Below are 22,940 nucleotides of genomic sequence, written 5' to 3' on the forward strand. Positions count from 1 at the left end.
GACTAAAAACAGATATAGCCCTTGGTTCACCCCAGACTTGACTGCCCTTGACCAGTACAAAAACATCCTGTGGCGTTCTGCATTAGCATCAAAAAGCATTGCTTTGCTTTATCTTGGCCAGGTCGCAGTTGTAAATGAGAACTTGTTCTCAACTGACCTACCTGGATAAATAATGAAAAAAAATGTCAAATTAAAAAATGACCCAAAAAAGTACAGTCAAGTGCTCAAAAAAACAAAAACAGACCTTTGCCCGCGGCACACCATATGACAAAGAATCACGAAGATGGAAGGAGATAACAGCTGCCGTTACAACTTACATCTGCAAAGACATGGCCCCAATTTACACGGTCGAGGGACAGGGGTTTCGTGAGTTGGTGCTAACACTCGACCCAAGATACCAAGTGCAAATTGATGTGTGACACGTATTAATGCCAAAATAACATGCAAAACAGACAAGCCCCCAATATATATATATATATATATATATATATATATATATATATATATACACACACAGTTGAAGTCGGAAGTTTACATACACCTTAGTCAAATACATTTAAACTCAGTTTCACGATTCCTGACATTTAATCCTAGTAAAAAATCCATGTCTTAGGTCAGTTAGGATCACCACTTTATTTTAAGAATGTGAAATGTCAGAATAGTCAAGAGAATGATTTATTTATTTCATCACATTTCCAATGGGTCAAAAGGTTACATACACTCAAATAGTATTTGGTAGCATTGTCTTTAAGTTGTTTAACTTGGGTCAAACGTTTCGGGTAGCCTTCCACAAGCTTCCCACAATAAGTTGGGTGAATTTTGGCCAGTTTCCGCAGTTTCCTGGTGGAATGCAATGTCATCGGCCATAATCATCCAAAAATGCCGATTACCGACTTAAGAAGACTTGAAATCGGCCCTGCCGATTAAATCGGTCAACCTCCGATTGTGATATGTATCGTTGTCAGGATATGAAATTACCTATATCGGGATGTGAGATTTTGGCCGTATCACCCAGCCCTAACTGTCTGTGTGTGTAAAGTGAAATAATGCTGTTAAATTCAGCTTTGTGACGATAATTCCGAGGCACATGATAGTCCAGGCAGGAAAGAACACTGATACTACTGACACACACACACACACACACACACACACTACTGACACACACAATTACTGTACTGAAGCTCTTCAACTCGCCTTTCATATGCATTTAGGACTAATAGGAACATGATGGCATTCTTTTATACCAGGATACTCAACATGAACAGCTCACAACACTACAAAAATACATTATTTATGCTTGATGTATCCTAATTTCTATGGCACTGCCTATAACTAACTATAAGTATAATTATAAGAAATCTAAGTGTTAAATAAATGATCTCCAGCTAAGGCTTCCAGCGATGCATTTGGTTTGTTAACATGCTAGATGTCAAGATCAAACTTCTTGGTTACAGCAGACATTCAATCCCCTCCTGGAGCAAGATCCTTGTTACCTAAATTGTTTTGTACAAAGGGGGGGGGGGGGGGGGTGGAATACATTGGTTTTTAAATAGCACCCCTTGTGTGCACTTCCGGTTTTGTGCCAAAAATCTCCCCCTGACAGAATTGTCCCCCCCTTCGTGGTCTTCATTTCTACGACTTGCTTGCTAGATGAGATTTCTGCTCTTCACTCCGTTGTCAATTTAGCCTACATTTCACTGATGTTACAGAAAGCAATTATGTCCGCAGTTTTTGGTTTGGCTATTTCTTTCAAGTGTATGTGGCGGTTCTAGCTTGTATGGCGCCCTGGGCGAATCCCCTCTTCAGCGCCCGCGTCCTCGCCGCACCCAGGGGCCACATGCGGCCCTGCCAATGTCTACCGTACATAAATCCTCTACTGATTTGTATTAGTCTATAAATAAATCTCTTTGCCAAAATTCATCATCTCTCCAATATCTTATTCGACTAGTATTTGAAAGTTTTTTATTTTTTTATTTCACCTTTATTTAACCAAGTAGGTCAGTTGAGAACAGGTTCCCAACAGGTTCCCATTTACAACTCCCATGACCAGCTCGGAAACCAGATTGCATAGCGGAAAAGGTACGGTGGGATTCGAAATGGTTAGTGAAATGTTTGTTAACTTGGCTTTCGAAGATTTTAGAAAGGCAGGGCAGGATGAATATAGGTCTGTAACAGTTTGGGTGTAGAGTGTCTCCCCCTTTGAAGAGGGGGATGACCGCGGCAGCTTTCCAATATTTGGGGATCTCAGACGATACGAAACAGAGGTTGAACAGGCTAGTAAATCGGGGTTGCAACAATTTCGGCATACGATTTTAGAAAGAGAGTCCAGATTTTCGAACCCAGCTGATTTGTAGGGATCCAGATTTTGCAGCTCTTTCAGAACATCAAGATCGCTGATTTGGGTGAAGGAGAAATGGGGGAGGCTTGGTCAAGTTGCTGAGGGGGGAGCTGTTGACCGGGGTAGGGGTAGCCAGGTGGAAAGCATGGCCAGCTGTAGAAAAATGCTTATTGAAATTCTCAATTATCATGGATTTATCGGTGGGGACACTGTTTCCTAGCCTCAGTGCAGTGGGCAGCTGTGAGGAGGTGCTCTTATTCTTCCTGGACTTTACAATGTCCAAGAACTTTTTGGAGTTTGTGCTACAGGATACAAATTTGTGTTTGAAAAAGCTAGCCTTTGCTTTCCTAAATGCCTGTATATGTTGGTTCCTAACTTCACTGAAAAGTTGCATATCGCGGGGGACATTTGATGCTAATGCAGTACGCCACAGGATGTTTTTGTGGTCTGGAGTGAACCAAGGGCTATATCAGTACCTGGTTCAAAAAAACATTTGAATGGGGCATGCTTAATTAAGATGGTGAGGAAAGCACTTTTAAAGAATATCCAGGAATACTGACGGAATGAGGTCAATATCCTTCCAGAATACCCGGGCCAGGTTGATTAGAAAGACCTGCTCGCTATAGTGTTTTAGGGAGCGTTTGACTGTAATGAGGTGTGGTCGTTTGACTGCAGACCCATTACGGACGCAGGCAATGATCGCTGAGATCCTGGTTTAAGACAGCAGAGATGTATTTAGAGAGCAGGTTGATCAGGCTTCTAATGTTAACATGCATGAAACCAAGGCTTTTACGGTTACAGAATTCAACAAATGAGAGCGCCAGGGGAATGGGAGTGGGGCAAGGCGCTGCAGGGCCTGGATTAAGCTCTACATAAACAGAGGAGGAGTAGGATAAGGGTGCGGCTAAAGTCTATAAGAACTGGTTGTCTAGCGCGTTCAGAACAGAGAGTAAAAGGAGCAGGTTTCTGGGCGCGGAAGAATAGCTTCAAGGCATCATGTACAGACAAGGGTATGGTAGGATGTGAACACAGTGGATGTAAACCTAGGCATTGAGTGACGATGGAGGAGATTGTCTCTTGAAACACCATTTAAACCAGGTGAGGTCACCGCATGTGTGGGAGGTGGAACAAAAGGGCCAGATAAGAAATATTGAGCAGGGCTGGAGGCTCTACAATGAAATAAGACAATAATCACTAAGCAAAACTGCAATGAACAAGGCATATTGACATTAGGGAAAGGCATGCATAGACGAGTGAGCATAGGGTCCATTGAGTAGCTAGGCGAGCTGGAGACACAGCGATTCAGTGTGTAAGGATAATAATTCAGCCATAGTTGTTCTGCAATGTTTATTGCTTGCCAACATGTTACTCCCTCTTCTATGTTTAATATAACACACATACAGTTGAAGTAGGATGTTTACATACACCTTAGCCAAATACATTTACAAACTCAGTTTCACAATTCCTGACATTTAATCCTAGTAAAAACTACCTGTTTTAGGACAGTTAGGATCACCACTTATTTTATCAGAATAATAGCAGAGAGAAGGATTATTTCAGCTTTTATTTATTTCATCACATTTCCTGTGGGTCAGAAGTTTGCATACACTCAATCAGTATTTGGTAGCATTGCCTTTAAATTGTTTAACTTGGGTCAGATGTTTTGGGGGAGCCTTCCACAAGCTTCCCACAATAAGTTGGGTGAATTCTGGCCCATTCCTGACAGAGCTGGAGTAACTGAGTCAGGTTTCTAGGCCTCCATGCTCGCACACGCTTTTTCAGTTCTGCCCACACATTTTCTATAGGATTGAGGTCAAGGGCTATGTGATGGCCACTCCAATAGCTTGACTTTGTTGTCCTTAAGCCATTTTACCACAACTTTGGAAGTATGCTTGGGGTCATTGCCCATTTGGAAGACACATTTGCGACCAAGCTTTAACTTCCTGACTGATGTCTTGAGATGTTGCTTCAATATATCCACATCATTTTCCTTCCTCAAGATGCCATCTAGTTGGTGAAGTGCACTAGTCCCTCCGGTGCAAAGCACCCCCAACAATGTGATGCTGCCACCCCCGTGATTACTGGTTGGGATGGTGTTCTTCAGCTTGCAAGCATCCCCCTTTTTCCTCCAAGCATAACGATGGTCATAATGATGTCCCCATGTGCAGTTTCTGGCTTTTTTTAAATGGAGGTTTTGGAGCAGTGGTTTCTTCATTGCTGAGCAGTCTTTCAGGTTATGTCGATATAGTACTCGTTTTACTGTGGATATAGATACTTTTGTACCCTTTTCCTCCAGCATCTTCACAAGGTCCTTTGCTGTTGTTCTGGCATTGATTTGCACTTTTCGCACCAAAGTACATTCATCTCTAGCAGACAGAACACATCTTCTTCCTGAGCGTAATGACAGCCCCATGGTGTTTATGCTTGTGTACTATTTTTTGTACAGATGAACGTGGTACCTTCTGGCGTTTGGAATTGCTCCCAAGGATGAACCAAACTTGTGGAAGTCTACACTTTCTTTTTTTTCCCTGAGGTCTTGGCTGATTTATTTTTATTTTTCCCACGATGTCAAGTGAAGAGGCACTGAGTTTGAAGGTAGGCCTTAAAATACATCCACAGGTACACCTCCAATTGACTCAAATGATGTCAATTAGCCTATCAGAAACTTCTAAAGCCATTACATAAGTTTCTGAAATTTTCCAAGCTGTTTAATTAAAGGCACAGTCAACTTAGTGTATGTAAACATCTGACCCACTGGAATTGTGATACAGTGAATTATAAGTGAAATAATCTGTCTGTAAACAATTGTTGGAAAAATTACTTACAGTATGTCATGCACAAAGTAGATGTCCTAACCGACTTGCCAAAACTATAGTTTGTTAACAAGAAATTTGTGGAGTGGTTGAAAAACTAGTTTTAATGACTCCAACCTAAGTGTATGTAAACTTCCAACTGTACATTCATTATTAATTTTGGTTGCCTATCCTGACGTATAGTTTGTTCTATAGAAATTATTTGACTCTGATGTGTGCCACAAAGTATTTGACTCTAGCCACAAAATTAAGGAAATTAGAAAGAGGGGGTTCTGGCAGGGGTGAGATTTTCACCACCGGTAATACCGTTTTTGCCCAACCCTACTTTGTATATTACCTAAACTACCAACATATTAAACATATTAGTTTACTATATATACACTTCAAGGTTTGGTGACAGTTGCCTCTGAACAGTGGGAGGCACCAACCAGCTCTCTGAATATGGACATTAGCAACTAGTAACAGTAAATGTTTAAATACAATGTAACTGTGTGGCATGCCCCCCATTTCTCACAGGAGTGAACACGGTTGCTGTCTGTGTTCTAGCTAGTAGTAACTACTAATGTATGGTAGTAACTAGCTCAGTTAGCTGCAGTTCATCAGCTGTTCATGTTAAGACAAAGAAGCCATTCTCGTGACCCACAAGGAAGATGACCAAAAATAGCACTGACACATGTGAACGACAGCACGCACCAAGACGAGCGAGGTAACGCTGGGCTAACCATTCTTCTATGACCTGGATATAGTAGGCTATAGTATAGCCAAGTCTTCTGGGAAACATTGAAAGTAACATGTGTCATGCGAGTACACAACTATATCAAAGACGTGACCAGTTTCGGCATTGTTAACTGACAGGGCGAGCTAGCCAACTCATACGAGCGAACGTGCTTACTCAGAAAGAAGAAAAAACATTAATGCAACGTCCGATCACAAGAATTGGACAGCTACCTAACGTTAACAAACAGATGGGTGTTTAGCCAGACACGCAACCCGACAGTCCCCTTGTCTTGTTTTTGCCGCACTACTTTGCGCGCTTCAAAGTTGGCGCTAAATGTATTCACAAATCAGGACAACAGTTTTCTAGAACAAACCATCAGTGTTTTTCAGCACCAAGGCGGGGAACATGTTCTAAAAAAATATTAAAAAATGACAGTGTAGCTATGAGAATGACTTTTAGCTAACAATTGCGACATCTCAAAGAAATTAGCTAACGTCACTCATTCGTAAACAAAATGCGCAATCATAAATTGTAGCTACTCGGCGAGCGCCACAAGTTACTGCAATAATTTACTCATTTGTAAAATATTCTACAATTGATATGAATGTACAAGTAGTTTTCAACAAAAAGTTTAATAAAATGTTCAGGCAACAGTACCTTAGCGTGAGAAGAGTAGTCTATCCTCAACGCTGTCCAGATTAGATTCCGAATTTACGAAATAGTGAGGAGTCGCATGGATCTCCCCCAGCTCATGAAGTGACAGGGGTGTATTCATTACATCTTGTAACGGAAAACCGTTGACCGTTTCTGTTGCACAACGTTTTGCAACATACTTGGCGTAATGAATAAACCCCAGCAGGGCCACGTTCAGTTACCATACGTTGTTGAACTTTGCAGATATAAATAGCATGAATAGAGCCGACATGATTCCTTGTTCTACGTGTCTCTATGTTTACATTTCACGTTTATATCTGAACTTTCCAAAACGTCGTGTTCTGCTGCGCCCCATCACTGATTTATAGGACTCTCCCCTTGACCAATATGACTGAGAAATATCACTAACTGTTTGGTGATCATAACCTAAAGATACCATCTATCACCAAAGCATTGATTTAGCTAATTAATTACTTTTCAAATAACATTCACTGAATACAACATATATTCTACAACAGGTATGTGAATCATTTAATCAATTGATAGTGTCAGAATTTGATCACTTCCCCCCATAGTCTCCTCGACTATAGAAGGTTATAGCTCAGCCTCTGAATGTCAAATAAACTAAACAATAATATCCCCATATGCATCAGTCACATCTTTCCCAGGTATTTTACAGCTTGTTTGTAGCATTAAGTACTGTTATTTTTCTTATAAATCTTAAACTAACAAGGGGTAGGCCTGTGCTTTAGGATATGTAAATAGTGCATAGTGGGTGGAGGAATTGACCGACACATCTATGGATAGAGCAGCCTATAGCCTAATTTCTTACATAGGAAGAAATAGGCTCCAATGCAAAGCCCTCTTGTTGTTAGTAAAGTCTCATTTAGATGAAGACATTGAAATGGATTATGCCTACTCAAATATGCCTACCTGCAGCACAATGAGCTGCTCCAAGTTTCAGCCCCACAATATAAATGACTTGAATCTGGCTTATTGTCAAGTCAATCATTGATAAATACATCATGGGCAAGAAACATATTGTTTTTAATAAAAATATATTATAGTTGTAGCAAGCTATCAAAGTTGACCTCCGGTCCTCCTCATATTCGCGCTCTCCTTCTCAAAATGGTAACCAGACAGGAATAGGTGAAGCGAGAGGTTTTACGCTCGCCAAAATCTGGCCAAAATAAGACCCATGTGTTTCTATGGGCATATTTTGGACCTAAGCTTTTGCCTGCCTTTCCACCTTTGGGGCAACGACTCCTATTGTTAGGACGAAGACATGAGCATTTCGTCATTATATACAGATCTCCGTGGTAACATGATAGTTCTACTTCATTCTACGGGGGGCCTTAGGGGTCATTGTGTTGAAAGAAAAACAGGCCAGGCTTATCAGTTCTCTGTTTTTTCATCCTTTCCCTCAATTTTTAAATTAAGTCCCTCAATATAAAAATGCATACCCTCAGATCTCTCCTGCCGATTCGAACACACCCTTATCATGGATTGATCCGAGTTAATTGAGTTCTACTTCAATCTTGGTTCAAAATATAAAGATTTTCTTCATTATTTGAATATATTATTGAGATAACCTCATTCATTTACAGATTTGACTTCATTTTCAGAACCATGGCTGATATGGCTGACTTGATAAATGATGGTTCAAATGATAAGCTACTCCTGACTCCTTGTGGATTCGTGTAGCCTCTCTCTAGGCCAATTCATTTTAAAAATGGTTTGAGGCAATGCATTTTTTTTAAAGGTATTCATTTTTGTATTAAGGGAACAAAGAAAAACAAATGGAGGAAACGGATGAAAAATCTGACTACATCAAAATTACTACCAACTGTAATTACAGTCAATAAAAAGTGCAAGTAAACATTTGAGGCCAGTTTAAAATACTCACTTGGTCTCAAATGGCAGCATGATTGAAGGTTCAAAACGTACTTTACAATCGTATACCCCTTAGAACCCTACTGTGAAAGTATTTACCACCATCGCTCCTCAATTACCACTCACGCACAGCAAGTCACAAGGCTGACTTGTGATTTACAATTCAAACCATACAGTAGATCAAATCAAGTTAGGGAGAGATGACGCCAGAGCACATCCATTAGGACTTAGGCTCTTACGAGGGAGGTATAGTCTGAAGACATACACCTGACTGGCATTATGGGAACATTCAGCTGCCCTGCTTGGTCATGGGTCAGCAGCAGTCATCACTCCCAACCGAAAGAGCATGTACATTCCACTCTGAAAAGTGGCACTTGTTGTCAAAACACAATCTTGAGTTGATTTGAGAAATGTTCTCTATCCACTGCCGACAACCAAATTGAAAGACTTGGTGAAAGAAACATAATTACATATGTTTGGGGGAGATTTACCATAAGAACAAATACTCTCTGAAAGTGTGTGGGAACTTTTACAATTCCATGTCTGTTTTGTCATCTCAAAACTCAACAATCTACTTTGTTAATAGTAACAAACTGTCCTGGGTGAGGTTGGATATTGAAGGTGCTAAAACTGACTTTACAACGTGGAGCTGAATTTCAGAATCAAGCTAATAGCATTTCCATAGCACATCCGGTATTACAATCAAGAGAAATGTGCTGAAGACAAACAAGGGAAATATGCATGTATCAGGAATGAAGGTAAGACCCAGATGCAGACACCACCTGGTGTCCTACTTGGGCGCATACCTAGTTGACCGGGGTGCCGGCGGTGGAAGTCTGCGATGAGGGCTGGGTCCAGGATGTCTCTAGCGGGGACACAGCACCTCTCCTCCGGGCCATAACCCTCCCAGTCAACCAGGTACTGATTACCCCTGCCCCATGGTCAAACACTCACAGGCTTAATCCTAGACACATGGAAAGTAGGGTGAATACAGGGGGAAGGGGTAACAAAAGATGAACAGCAGTGGGGCTAATGACTCTAGAGATGGGGAACGGGCCAATGAAACGTTTACGGGACTCTACCAGGAGGGGCAGGTCCTGGGTGGAGAGCCATACCCTCTGCCTGAGCCGATAGCGTGGAGCAGGTGTCCGGTGGTGATCCACTTGTCGCCTATACCTGGAGGTGGTCTTCAACAGAGCGGCCCAAGCTCTCTTCCAGGTATGGCGACAGCGGCGGATGAACATCTGGGAAGAGGGATTTCTGACTTCCTCCTCTTGGTCGGGGAAGAGCGGAGGCTGATATCCCAAGGAACACTCGAATGGTGAGAGACCCGTGGCAGAGCAAGGAAGGGTGTTGCAGGCGTACTCAACCCATATCAGTTGTTGACTCAACCCATATCAGTTGTTGGTGGAGACTAGGCAGCGAAGAGTCGTCTCTAAGTTCTGGTTGGCTTGCTTCAACTGGCCGTTGGACTGGGGGTGGAATCCGGAGGACAGGCTGGCCGACGACCCAATGAGCACGCAGAACGCCTTCCAGAACTGGGACGAGAACTACGAACCCCGGTCGGACACCATGTCCACCGGGAGTCTATGGAACCAGAAGACGTGCTGCACCATTAGCTCGTCCGTCTCCTTGGCCGAGTGTAGTTTGGGGAGAAGAATGAAGTGGGAGGCTTTGGAGAACATGGTCGACCACAGTCATGATGGCAGTGTTGTCCTCAGACAGGGGGAGAACCATGACAAAATCCAGGGATAAATGGGACCAGGGACGGTGAGGGACAGGCAGTTGTTGGAGAAGACCAGCCGGAGCTTGCCGAGGAGTCTTGTTCTGTGCGCAGACGGCGACAAACACGGCAACATCCAGAACCATAGTAGACCACCAAAAGCGTTGTCGCACTAAGGCCAGAGTCCGACGAGAGCCTGGGTGACAGGCAAGCCTAGAGGAATGGTCCCACTCCAGGACCGCGGAGTGGACAGCGTCAGACAAACATCTGGTTATCTGGGCCCCCCCAGGGTTCGGCTGGGACCGTTACGCCTCCCGTACATGTTTCCCTATACCCCAGCTGAGTGCCGTCGCCAGGCACGAGGTGGGAAGGATGGTCTCGGGCTCTGGGGTGATAACCGTGGGTTTATAGTGGTGAGACAGAGCATCCGGCTTGACGTTCTTGGAACCCAGCCAGTAGGTGAGGGAAAAGTTGAACCGGGTAAACAGCAGGGCCCATCTCGCTTGCCTGGAGGGTGCTTGGAGGTGTGAAAATACTCCAGGTTTTTGTGGACGGTTTTTGTGGCCGGTCCACACAATGAACGGATGTTCAGCCCCTTCTAGCCAGTGGCTCGATTCCTTCAACGTCATCTTCACCGGGAGAAGCTCGTAGTTCCTCTCCGTGGCTTTGAGGCGGTGAGGGAAGAAGGCGCAGGGATGCAGCTTAAGATCCAGGGCAGAACGTTGGGACAGGACAGCCCCCACTCCGACATCCGAAGCATCGGCCTCCACCACGAACTGACGGGACGGGTCAGGATGAACCAGGATAGCAGCAGTGGTGAAGCGGTATTTAAGGTTCCCGGAAAGCCCGGTCAGTGGCAGAGAACCACGTAAACGGAACCTTGGTAGAAGTGAGTGCAGACAGGGGGAGGCCAGGGTGCTGTAACCCCGGATAATGCGGCAATAAAAGTTGTCGAACCCCAGGAAGCGTTGCAGCTGCACCCTGCACGTAGACTGAGGCCAATCCACCACCGCTTTCACCTTCTCGGCATCCATCTGGACATTCCCAGCAGAGATGGTGTAGCCAAGAAAGGGAAGGGTGGAGCGATGAAACTCACACTTTTCCGCCTTAACAAACAACCAGAAGGCGCTGGAGAACATGTCAGACTGTGGAGCACGTGTTCTTGGAGGGAGCGGGTGCTCTCGACAGCGGGACCATCGGGGACTTCCGGGATGATGCGGAGGCGAGGTGGAATCCCTGGACGTGTGAGCAAAATCAAATTTCCTCTCCATCCGTTGTTCCCGCAATCTCAGAGACACCATGCAGGAACATGTCGAACAGTGCTTCCTGGTTCCACGCACACTCCGCTGCCAACGTGTGGTAATCCACCGCATAGTCAGCCACTCTGTGGGCATCCTGCCGGAGCTGAATTAGCTTCCGGGCAGCTTTTCTTCCGGAGAACGGGGATTTAAAAACCTTCCTCACCTCGAACCCCTCCAGACTCACGCACATGGCCGGCTGTTGTTCCCATACGGTGGTAGCCCAGGTGAGAGCCCTCCCAGACATCAGCGTGATGAGGTAGGCTATCTTGGTGCGTTCTGAGGGGAAGGAGGAGGGCGGAAGCTCGAAAATGAGGGCACACTGAGCTAAAAACGCCGACAGGTGCTCGGCTCTCCATTAAAGCGTTCAGGGAGGTAAACAGGGCTCCCAGGAAGGTGGAGCAATGCTGCTAACTGCCGAGTTACTGAGTGGCAGTGGTGTTACCAACTTAGGCAGGCTGCCCCCCAGACAACCCGCGGAAATGCTCTAGCAGCATGTCCAACGCCCGGTCATGGCGCTCAGCCAACATTTTGACCCCCTTCATAAGACCACGAAGCAATTCCTCGTGCCTACCAATGGAGGCTCCTTGGGAGGAGATGGCTTGCGCAGCTGGCCCGGGTCTGCTGGGTCAGACATGGCCATTTCGTACTATCAGGTATGAAGGTAAAACCCAGATGCAGACAACCTTGAATTAACAATGGTTTAATAGTCCAGAGGTGGGGCAAAGGTACAGATCGGCAGTAAGGGTCAGGTACAGTGCCTTGCGAAAGTATTCGGCCCCCTTGAACTTTGCGACCTTTTGCCACATTTCAGGCTTCAAACATAAAGATATAAAACTGTATTTTTTTGTGAAGAATCAACAACAAGTGGGACACAATCATGAAGTGGAACGACATTTATTGGGTATTTCAAACTTTTTTAACAAATCAAAAACTGAAAAATTGGGCGTGCAAAATTATTCAGCCCCTTTACTTTCAGTGCAGCAAACTCTCTCCAGAAGTTCAGTGAGGATCTCTGAATGATCCAATGTTGACCTAAATGACTAATGATGATAAATACAATCCACCTGTGTGTAATCAAGTCTCCGTATAAATGCACCTGCACTGTGATAGCCTCAGAGGTCCGTTAAAAGCGCAGAGAGCATCATGAAGAACAAGGAACACACCAGGCAGGTCCGAGATACATTTTACATTTACATTTAAGTCATTTAGCAGACGCTCTTATCCAGAGCGACTTACAAATTGGTGCATTCACCTTATGACATCCCGTGGAACAGTAGTGCATCTAAATCTTTTAAGGGGGTGCGAGGGATTACTTTATCCTATCCTAGGTATTCCTTAAAGAGGTGGGGTTTCAGGTGTCTCCGGAAGGTGGTGATTGACTCCGCTGTCCTGGCGTCGTGAGGGAGTTTGTTCCACCATTGGGGGGCCAGAGCAGCGAACAGTTTTGACTGGGCTGAGCGGGAACTGTACTTCCTCAGTGGTAGGGAGGCGAGCAGGCCAGAGGTGGATGAACGCAGTGCCCTTGTTTGGGTGTAGGGCCTGATCAGAGCCTGGAGGTACTGAGGTGCCGTTCCCCTCACAGCTCCGTAGGCAAGCACCATGGTCTTGTAGCGGATGCGAGCTTCAACTGGAAGCCAGTGGAGAGAGCGGAGGAGCGGGGTGACGTGAGAGAACCCTCCTCCCCCCCCTCCTCCCTCTCTGCAGATGACTTCGTCAACCATTTTGAAAAGAAGGTCGACGACATCCGATCCTCGTTTGCTAAGTCAAACGACACCGCTGGTTCTGCTCACACTGCCCTACCCTGTGCTCTGACCTCTTTCTCCCCTCTCTCTCCAGATGACATCTCGCGTCTTGTGACGGCCGGCCGCCCAACAACCTGCCCGCTTGACCCTATCCCCTCCTCTCTTCTCCAGACCATCTCCGGTGACCTTCTCCCTTACCTCACCTCGCTCATCAACTCATCCCTGACCGCTGGCTACGTCCCTCCTGTCTTCAAGAGAGCGAGAGTTGCACCCCTTCTGAAAAAACCTACACTCGATCCCTCCGATGTCAACAACTACAGACCAGTATCCCTTCTTTCTTTTCTCTCCAAAACTCTTGAACGTGCCGTCCTTGGCCAGCTCTCCCGCTATCTCTCTCAGAATGACCTTCTTGATCCAAATCAGTCAGGTTTCAAGACTAGTCATTCAACTGAGACTGCTCTTCTCTGTATCACGGAGGCGCTCCGCACTGCTAAAGCTAACTCTCTCTCCTCTGCTCTCATCCTTCTAGATCTATCGGCTGCCTTCGATACTGTGAACCATCAGATCCTCCTCTCCACCCTCTCCGAGTTGGGCATCTCCGGCGCGGCCCACGCTTGGATTGCGTCCTACCTGACAGGTCGCTCCTACCAGGTGGCGTGGCGAGAATCCGTCTCCTCACCACGTGCTCTCACCACTGGTGTCCCCCAGGGCTCTGTTCTAGGCCCTCTCCTATTCTCGCTATACACCAAGTCACTTGGCTCTGTCATAACCTCACATGGTCTCTCCTATCATTGCTATGCAGACGACACACAATTAATCTTCTCCTTTCCCCCTTCTGACGACCAGGTGGCGAATCGCATCTCTGCATGTCTGGCAGACATATCAGTGTGGATGACGGATCATCACCTCAAGCTGAACCTCGGCAAGACGGAGCTGCTCTTCCTCCCGGGAAGGACTGCCCGTTCCATGATCTCGCCATCACGGTTGACAACTCCATTGTGTCCTCGTCCCAGAGCGCTAAGAACCTTGGCGTGATCCTGGACAACACCCTGTCGTTCTCAAATAACATCAAGGCGGTGGCCCGTTCCTGTAGGTTCATGCTCTACAACATCCGCAGAGTACGACCCTGCCTCACACAGGAAGCGGCGCAGGTCCTAATCCAGGCACTTGTCATCTCCCGTCTGGATTACTGCAACTCGCTGTTGGCTGGGCTCCCTGCCTGTGCCATTAAACCCCTACAACTCATCCAGAACGCCGCAGCCCGTCTGGTGTTCAACCTTCCCAAGTTCTCTCACGTCACCCCGCTCCTCCGCTCTCTCCACTGGCTTCCAGTTGAAGCTCGCATCCGCTACAAGACCATGGTGCTTGCCTACGGAGCTGTGAGGGGAACGGCACCTCAGTACCTCCAGGCTCTGATCAGGCCCTACACCCAAACAAGGGCACTGCGTTCATCCACCTCTGGCCTGCTCGCCTCCCTACCACTGAGGAAGTACAGTTCCCGCTCAGCCCAGTCAAAACTGTTCGCTGCTCTGGCCCCCCAATGGTGGAACAAACTCCCTCACGACGCCAGGACAGCGGAGTCAATCACCACCTTCCGGAGACACCTGAAACCCCACCTCTTTAAGGAATACCTAGGATAGGATAAAGTAATCCTTCTCCCCCCCCCCCCCCCCCCCCCCTTAAAAGACCTAGATGCACTATTGTAAAGTGGCTGTTCCACTGGATGTCATAAGGTGAAAGCACCAATTTGTAAGTCGCTCTGGATAAGAGCGTCTGCTAAATGACTTAAATGTAATGTAAATGTAACACCAGACGGGCTGCGGCGTTCTGGATGAGTTGTAGGGGTTTAATGGCACAGGCAGGGAGCCCAGCCAACATCGAGTTGCAGTAATCCAGACGGGAGATGACAAGTGCCTGGATTAGGACCTGCGCCGCTTCCTGTGTGAGGCAGGGTCGTACTCTGCGGATGTTGTAGAGCATGAACCTACAGGAACGGGCCACCGCCTTGATGTTAGTTGAGAACGACAGGGTGTTGTCCAGGATCACGCCAAGGTTCTTAGCGCTCTGGGAGGAGGACACAATGGAGTTGTCAACCGTGATGGCGAGATCATGGAACGGGCAGTCCTTCCCCGGGAGGAAGAGCAGCTCCGTCTTGCCGAGGTTCAGCTTGAGGTGGTGATCCGTCATCCACACTGATATGTCTGCCAGACATGCAGAGATGCGATTCGCCACCTGGTCATCAGAAGGGTGAAAGGAGAAGATTAATTGTGTGTCGTCTGCATAGCAATGATAGGAGAGACCATGTGAGGTTATGACAGAGCCAAGTGACTTGGTGTATAGCGAGAATAGGAGAGGGCCTAGAACAGAGCCCTGGGGAACACCAGTGGTGAGAGCACGTGGTGTGGAGATGGATTCTCGCCACGCCACCTGGTAGGAGCGACCTGTCAGGTAGGACGCAATCCAAGCGTGGGCCGCGCCGGAGATGCCCAACTCGGAGAGGGTGGAGAGGAGGATCTGATGGTTCACAGTATCGAAGGCAGCCGATAGGTCTAGAAGGATGAGAGCAGAGGAGAGAGAGTTAGCTAGATACTGTTGTGAAGAAGTTTAAAGCCGGATTTGGATACAAAAAGATTTCCCAAGCTTTAAACATCCCAAGGAGCATTGTGCAAGCGATAATATTGAAATGGAAGGAGTATCAGACCACTGCAAATCTACCAAGACCTGGCCATCCCTCTAAACTTTCAGCTCATACAAGGAGAAGACTGATCAGAGATGCAGCCAAGAGGCCCATGATCACTCTGGATGAACTGCAGAGATCTACAGCTGAGGTGGGAGACTCTGTCCATAGGACAACAATCAGTCGTATATTGCACAAATCTGGCCTTTATGGAAGAGTGGCAAGAAGAAAGCCATTTCTTAAAGATATCCATAAAAAGTGTTGTTTAAAGTTTGCCACAAGCCACCTGGGAGACACACCAAACGTGGAAGAAGGTGCTCTGGTCAGATGAAACCAAAATTGAACTTTTTGGCAACAATGCAAAACGTTATGTTTGGCGTAAAAGCAACACAGCTCATCACCCTGAACACACCATCCCCACTGTCAAACATGGTGGTGGCAGCATCATGGTTTGGGCCTGCTTTTCTTCAGCAGGGACAGGGAAGATGGTTAAAATTGATGGGAAGATGGATGGAGCCAAATACAGGACCATTCTGGAAGAAAACCTGATGGAGTCTGCAAAAGACCTGAGACTGGGACGGAGATTTGTCTTTCAACAAGACAATGATCCAAAACATAAAGCAAAATCTACAATGGAATGGTTCAAAAATAAACATATCCAGGTGTTAGAATGGCCAAGTCAAAGTCCAGACCTGAATACAATCGAGAATCTGTGGAAAGAACTGAAAACTGCTGTTCACAAATGCTCTCCATCCAACCTCACTAAGCTCGAGCTGTTTTGCAAGGAGGAATGGGAAAAAATGTCACTCTCGATGTGCAAAACTGATAGAGAGATACCCCAAGCGACTTACAGCTGTAATTGCAGCAAAAGGTGGCGCTACAAAGTATTAACTTAAGGGGGCTGAATAATTTTGCACGCCCAATTTTTCAGTTTTTGATTTGTTAAAAAAGTTTGAAATATCCAATAAATGTCGTTCCACTTCATGATTGTGTCCCACTTGTTGTTGATTCTTCACAAAAAAATACAGTTTTATATCTTTATGTTTGAAGCCTGAAATGTGGCAAAAGGTCGCAAAGTTCAAGGGGGCCGAATACTTTCGCAAGGCACTGTAGAGTAGTCAAGCAGGCGGGCTCAGAGTCAGGACAGGCAACGTTCAAAACCAGGCGGGCAAGAAAAGACAGACTGGGGAAAGCAGGAGCTGAGAACAAAAACGCTGGTTGACTTGACAAACAGAAAACACAGGTATAAATACACAGGGGATAATGGGAAAGATGGGCGACACCTGGAGGGGAGGTGGACAATCCCAAAGACAGGTGAAACAGAACAGGGTGTCAGTATGATTGCAGAGCCTGACAGTTGAAATGAAACAAGAATGGACATTAACTAATTTGGCCAAGCACTCTACGTGGCAGCTACTTCATCTGAGTGTGTGTAAAATGAGTAATCTGTCAAATGAGTAAACAGCCTCCACAGTGGAGGAGATGCAGAGATCAGTGAAACACTAGTGAGGGCCAAACCCCTGCAGGTGTGTTTACTATGTCCACATCTACAGTCAGAAAATATTTACACCCCTTGATTTATTCCACATTTTGTTGTGTTACAGCCTGAATTCAAAATGATTTCAGTTGATTTTTTTCTCACCCACACACAATACCCCATAATGACAAAGTGAAAACATATTTTTAGAAATGTTGCATATTTCTTTTAAATTAAATACAGAAATATCCTATTTACTACATAAGTATTCACACCCCTGAGTCAATACTTTGTAGAAACACCCTTGGTAGTGATTACGGCTGTGAATCTTTCTGGGTGTGTCTCTAAAAGCTTTGCACACCTGGATTGTACATTATTCTTTTTTAAATTCTTCAGCTTCTGAAGTTGGTTGTTGATCAAGTTAAACAAAAATGTTCAAGTCTTCCCATAGATTTTTAAGCCGATTTAAGTCAAAACTGTAACTAGGCCATTCACTGTCTGTTTAGTAAGCAACTCTAGCGTAGATTTGGCCTTGTTTTTTTAGATTATTATCCTGCTGAAAGGTGAATTCATCTCCCAATGTCTGGTCAGACTGATCCAGGTTTTCCTCTAGGATTTTGCCTGTGCTTAGCTCTATTCTTATCGTGAAAAACTCCCTAATCCTTGCCGATTACAAGCATACCCATAACATGATGCAGCCACCACTATGCTTGAAAATATGAAGAGTGGTACTCAATAATGTGTCGTATTGGATTTACTTTATTGCCTTATTGCAAACAGGACGCATGTTTTGGAATATTTGTATTATGTATAGACTTCCTTCTTTTTACTCTGTCATTTAGGATAGTATTGTGGAGTAACTACAATGTTGTTGATTCATCCTCAGTTTTCTCCTATCACAGCCATTAAACTCTGTATCTGTTTTAAAGTCAACATTGGCCTCATGGTGAAATCCCTGAGCAGTTTCCATACACTCCGGCAACTGAATTAGGAAGGATGCCTGTATCTTTGTAGTGACTGGGTATATTGATACACCATCCAAAGTGTAATTCTTAACTTGCTCAAATGGGAGATATTCAATATCAGTTTTTACTGACATTTACCAATATGTGCCCTTCTTTGCGAGGCATTGGAAAATCTCCCTGGTCTTTGTGGTTGAATCTGTGTTTGAAATTCACTGCTTGACTGAGGGACCTTACAGATAATTGTATGTTTGGGGTACAGAGATGGGATAGGCCTAGTAATTCAAAAATCATGTTAAACACTTATTGCACACAAAGTGAGTCCATGCAACTTATTATGTGACTTGTTAAGCACATTTTTACTCCTGACCTTATTTAGTCTTGCCATACCAAAGGGGTTGAAAGCATATTGACTCAAGACAGTTCAGCTTTTCATTTTTAATTCATTTGTAAACCTTTTGAAAAACATAATTCCACGTTGCCATTACGGGGTATTGTGTGTAGGCTAGTGACACAAAATCTCAATTTAATCTATTTTAAATTCAGGCTGTAACACAACAAAATGTAGAAAAAGTCAAGTGGTGTGGATACTTTCTGAAGGCACTGTAGCTTTGTGTCTAAATGTAGCGCTCTGAGAGCCCTTTTCCACGGACAACACTATAAAGCATTTCTCTGAGTGTGGGTTTCCAAATGCTCTTTAGATTGTCTGCTGTGGCTGTTGAATGGAATTAGTGTGTTTTGAATGGAATTGTCTGAAGTGTTGTTTATGTTCGGCTTTGACAGTATTCTACTGGATATGCCGAGTGTGAGACTGTTGTTTGCTCTTATGGTACAACTGCTTTCACCCACACCCTGTCTAGTCTAAAATAAGGCTGCTGTGGTTTGGACAGAGACCATCGGAGGAGGTGTAATCTGGCAGCTTCCCCTCAAAACACCCCAGATCCCTAACCCACAAAGGAACTGGGCTAGTGTTATTGACTTGTTAATTGTTTACTCCATGTGTAACTCTGTGTTGTCTGCTCACACTGCTATGCTTTATCTTGGCCAGGTCGCAGTTGCAAATGAGAACTTGTTCTAAACTAGCCTACCTGGTTAAATAAAGGTGAAATAAAAATACATTTAAAAAATAGCTGCTGAGGGAAGGTCCAAAACCTGTCCTCTAATGCAGTGTTTTCCAACTCCAGTCCTCAAGAAGTAGACCTAATTATATTTCTGAAACAAGCTCAAAACAAAGATGCGTATATCGTCATAATTGGCTCTAGTTCTCCAACCTCGGCCACATTGTTTTATTTGGCTTCCTCCAGGATGGAAAACTCACTAAGCACACAGAACAGGACAGCACTGACTGTGTTTTTCCAGGGCCGGAGTATGGGGGGAAAATGGGCAGGGTGAGACCTGTGGTGGTTGTCTACATTGGTATAGCTTGTCCTTCTTACTTCCATTTCTCCCACTACTAGACCAGTCAACCAACTTTATTTCGGTTAGTAACACGATCTTAATATCAGATGTGAAATTAGTTTAACATTTTCCATGTGTTACAGTATCATGACATGATAAGATGTCTACTTGCTCAAATTGGTTTGAATTCTGTCTACCCATTTTAGTAATGACAGGCAATAATATACGAACACAAACATACAGTCAATGCCTATTCTAGAACTTCCTGTTGAGTTTGTGGCACAACAACCAAAGAAAGAAAAAACACATTCACAAAAAGGAGTGAAAGTGGTGTCTCTGACAACATACTGAGATTTAAGACTGAGAGGACAGAAACAAAGTCCTTGGGAAAGCCTTTTTAACTCTTAAAGGAGTTGATAGAGCCCTGAACCCCATGCAGGATTAGTTTTTGCAGGGAATAAAACACTGTAACTCTGCGGATTTACCTCTGAACTGCTACAGTGTAAAGTGTAAAGGAAGAAAACAGAGGTCTCAGTTGGGCAAATCCGACTGATGTTTTTCATAGTGTTCTTCTAAAATCCACAGCTAGCAGTGGCTGCTACACATTAAATGACTATATTTAATTTATTTAATCAAGGCTCTAAGGAATTTATTGAAAGTCTGACAGAACATCCAATCTGAAACAGATTAATTCACAGACCTGAATAATTTGACCAAGATGTGTTCCTTATGTTTTGTTTTGCAAATTTGAAAGTACATCTACAACAGCTGTATCAAAATCCCAGAAGAGCTGTGTTGTGTAACTGCACATTCTGTTTAGCCTTTGGGGGATCAGTGGGGGGAGTTGATTTGTGCCTGAAGGCATGTTGGTATCTGTGTGTGCCCTGTACGTGACATACCTGGCAGAGGAACGGAGCTTCGGAAAGAACTCTATTCATTATGACATGGGCACTGCTGAAATCACTTCACCATATGTTGGGGAAGGAAATCTGAACACCCCCCCCCATCTCAATTTAGGTCCTTAATGATATATTTACCTATCAAGCTCTGTATGTATGGGATCTAGATGCAGGGGATTTCTTTCTTACTGTAGATCCTTCTTCCCCCTTTGAACCCTATTATTCGAGCACAAGACAAAAGGTCAACATTCTCAACCCTCGAAGGGCTGTACATCCTGTTACCTTGTCCAGAAGTCATTACACAATTGTTCTCTTCCCATCATCACCTAAACCGATACCAAAGAAAACAAGAGTGAGTTGCCAAGCACAGTCCTACCAACCCATTAGCCCTGATTGTTAGTGACCTTTTTCTAATTGTTTGCATGGGTCCTGGAAGGCACCTGCAGAAGCCATCAAGACGGCAGACAGCAGACACACACCGGTGGTGCAGTAGACTGAATAAAGGGCTTATCGGTCCACTCCGCTTCACGTCCATATGTCATGGAGAGGATTCAGGGTCGTTTAGGTTCACTCCTAAAATGATATACTATTACCTATCATCGACTGGACCCCCGCAGAAATCACATAACATTGCTCCATAAGCAATACAGTCCAGTGCATTTAATCATACAAGGGGAAAGAATCCCAATATCCTCTTCCTGTAGCTGTTGAATGGAATCTAGAAGACTGGCTCCGTGTTCTGATTACGTTTCCGAATCTGGGTGAGCAAACAAATACATGAACCCAGACGAATCTGTGGCCTGAGGTAACCTAAAGTGTAAGTTAAAATAACTAAATAGACCAATAGCAGTTTAAAATATGTTGTCCAGCCACAAGGCTCACACTGCATTTTTAGCTGATAAAGAGGATATCATGACAGGATGTTTTCAATCTATTAGTCTGAAGGTCAACTCACTCATCTCTTGCAGGGATCCTGTCATTCTGAAAGGCACGGTTATAGCCATCTGACAGCCTGTCATATAAACTTTCTCCTTATGTCAACATAGAATGTATGCCCTAATAATTTAGTGTAAAACATTTGTCATGGTGTTTCACATGCCTTGACACCACTCAGGGAAAAGGCCATCGAGTCAGTGAACCTTGAGCGTGCAAATCAATGTGAGATTAAACAGGTTCAGGTTCCACTTGGCTCTGAACATGTCAGTGATATCACTAGTTGTCATTTATGGGCAAAGGAACCATGCTGCAGTCATATCTGTCTGAATTTCCCTCATGCACTATATTTCCAGAGGTTCAGTGGGGGTGTTGTGAGAGTGGAAGCAGGTTTGAGTAACACTCAGCCACAGAGATTCCAAAACAACATACATTTGACATTTTAGCAATTTAGCAGACACTCTTATCCAGAGTGACTTACAGATAGCTTGGTGGGACAACCACATACCACAGTCGTAGTAACTGAAATACATTTGTCCTTATACAACATACACCAATAGATGGGTGGGCGTCAGACTGATCCAAACCATCCTCTTCTTTTCTGCCAAAGCAGCAGGGCTGTGCCATGATGGTGTCCACAATGACCATTAGATTGGTTGTTCCACAAAATGGGTGCCTTTTGCGTCCCTTCGATATATTAAGTCGAAATTGTGCCACAATGTTACATTTTAAAAGCCTGTTATTTTAAATGAAGTTCCTCTTTAATATAGACCACATGGATTATTCAATAAATCTGATTTTTTTTCATATGAATAAAGGCTTGCTAAAGTGCAAAAATTCATCAAATATTATGGATCCCTCTGTCAACCCTGAAGATCTCAACCCACTTAATCCAAACATTTACAAGGAATAGTTTCACCATATTAAAACAATCGTTCAGTTCAATTATTTGATTAAGATTAAATCATCAACCCTGTTACGTCAACTCTGTTACTTTATTTGGCACTTAATTAATCAATCAATCAAATGTATTTATAAAGCCCCTTTTACATCAGCCGATGTCACAAAGTGCAATACAGAAACCCAGCCTAAAACCCCAAACAACAAGCAATGCAGATGTAGAAGCATGGTGGCTATACTAAAGTCATTTTCTTATTTAACCTCTTGAGATGGAGAACATGGTTTTTATGAATTTTAACATGTGCTCTTTATGACAGAAAGTTGAACTTTGGTGAATTATGATAAATTATTTTTTTTACCAAGTTAGACTTCTCAAAAGACACCACATTGGTGGAACGACCGAGACAATAACGACCCAGACCATAACAACCCATTTTGTAACCTAATATGTCACTTCATCAATACAGCTTGAAAGCCTACACTGTGTGTATGACCATGCAAAGAATTTATTG

At 44.4% G+C, this 22,940-nt stretch overlaps 1 protein-coding gene across 3 annotated transcripts in view; it reads right to left on the minus strand.

Moving 5' to 3' along the window:
- slc29a1a (solute carrier family 29 member 1a) overlaps window positions 1–22,940 on the minus strand; it is a 76,019-nt gene that overhangs the window by 23,623 nt on the left and 29,456 nt on the right. The window contains exon 1 of one of the 3 annotated variants that reach the window (XM_029669168.2): window positions 9,223–9,319. The exons of 1 other annotated variant lie outside the window; for it this stretch is intronic. The gene's annotated coding sequence lies outside the window, so the exon portion shown is untranslated. Of the gene's footprint in view, window positions 1–6,526; window positions 6,639–9,222; window positions 9,320–22,940 lie in introns of those variants that run through there. One more of the 3 variants, XM_029669166.2, reaches the window with a different exon arrangement.

This window comes from Oncorhynchus nerka, linkage group LG10 (genome assembly GCF_034236695.1).
Source record: "Oncorhynchus nerka isolate Pitt River linkage group LG10, Oner_Uvic_2.0, whole genome shotgun sequence".
Classification (NCBI taxonomy): Eukaryota; Metazoa; Chordata; class Actinopteri; order Salmoniformes; family Salmonidae; genus Oncorhynchus; species Oncorhynchus nerka.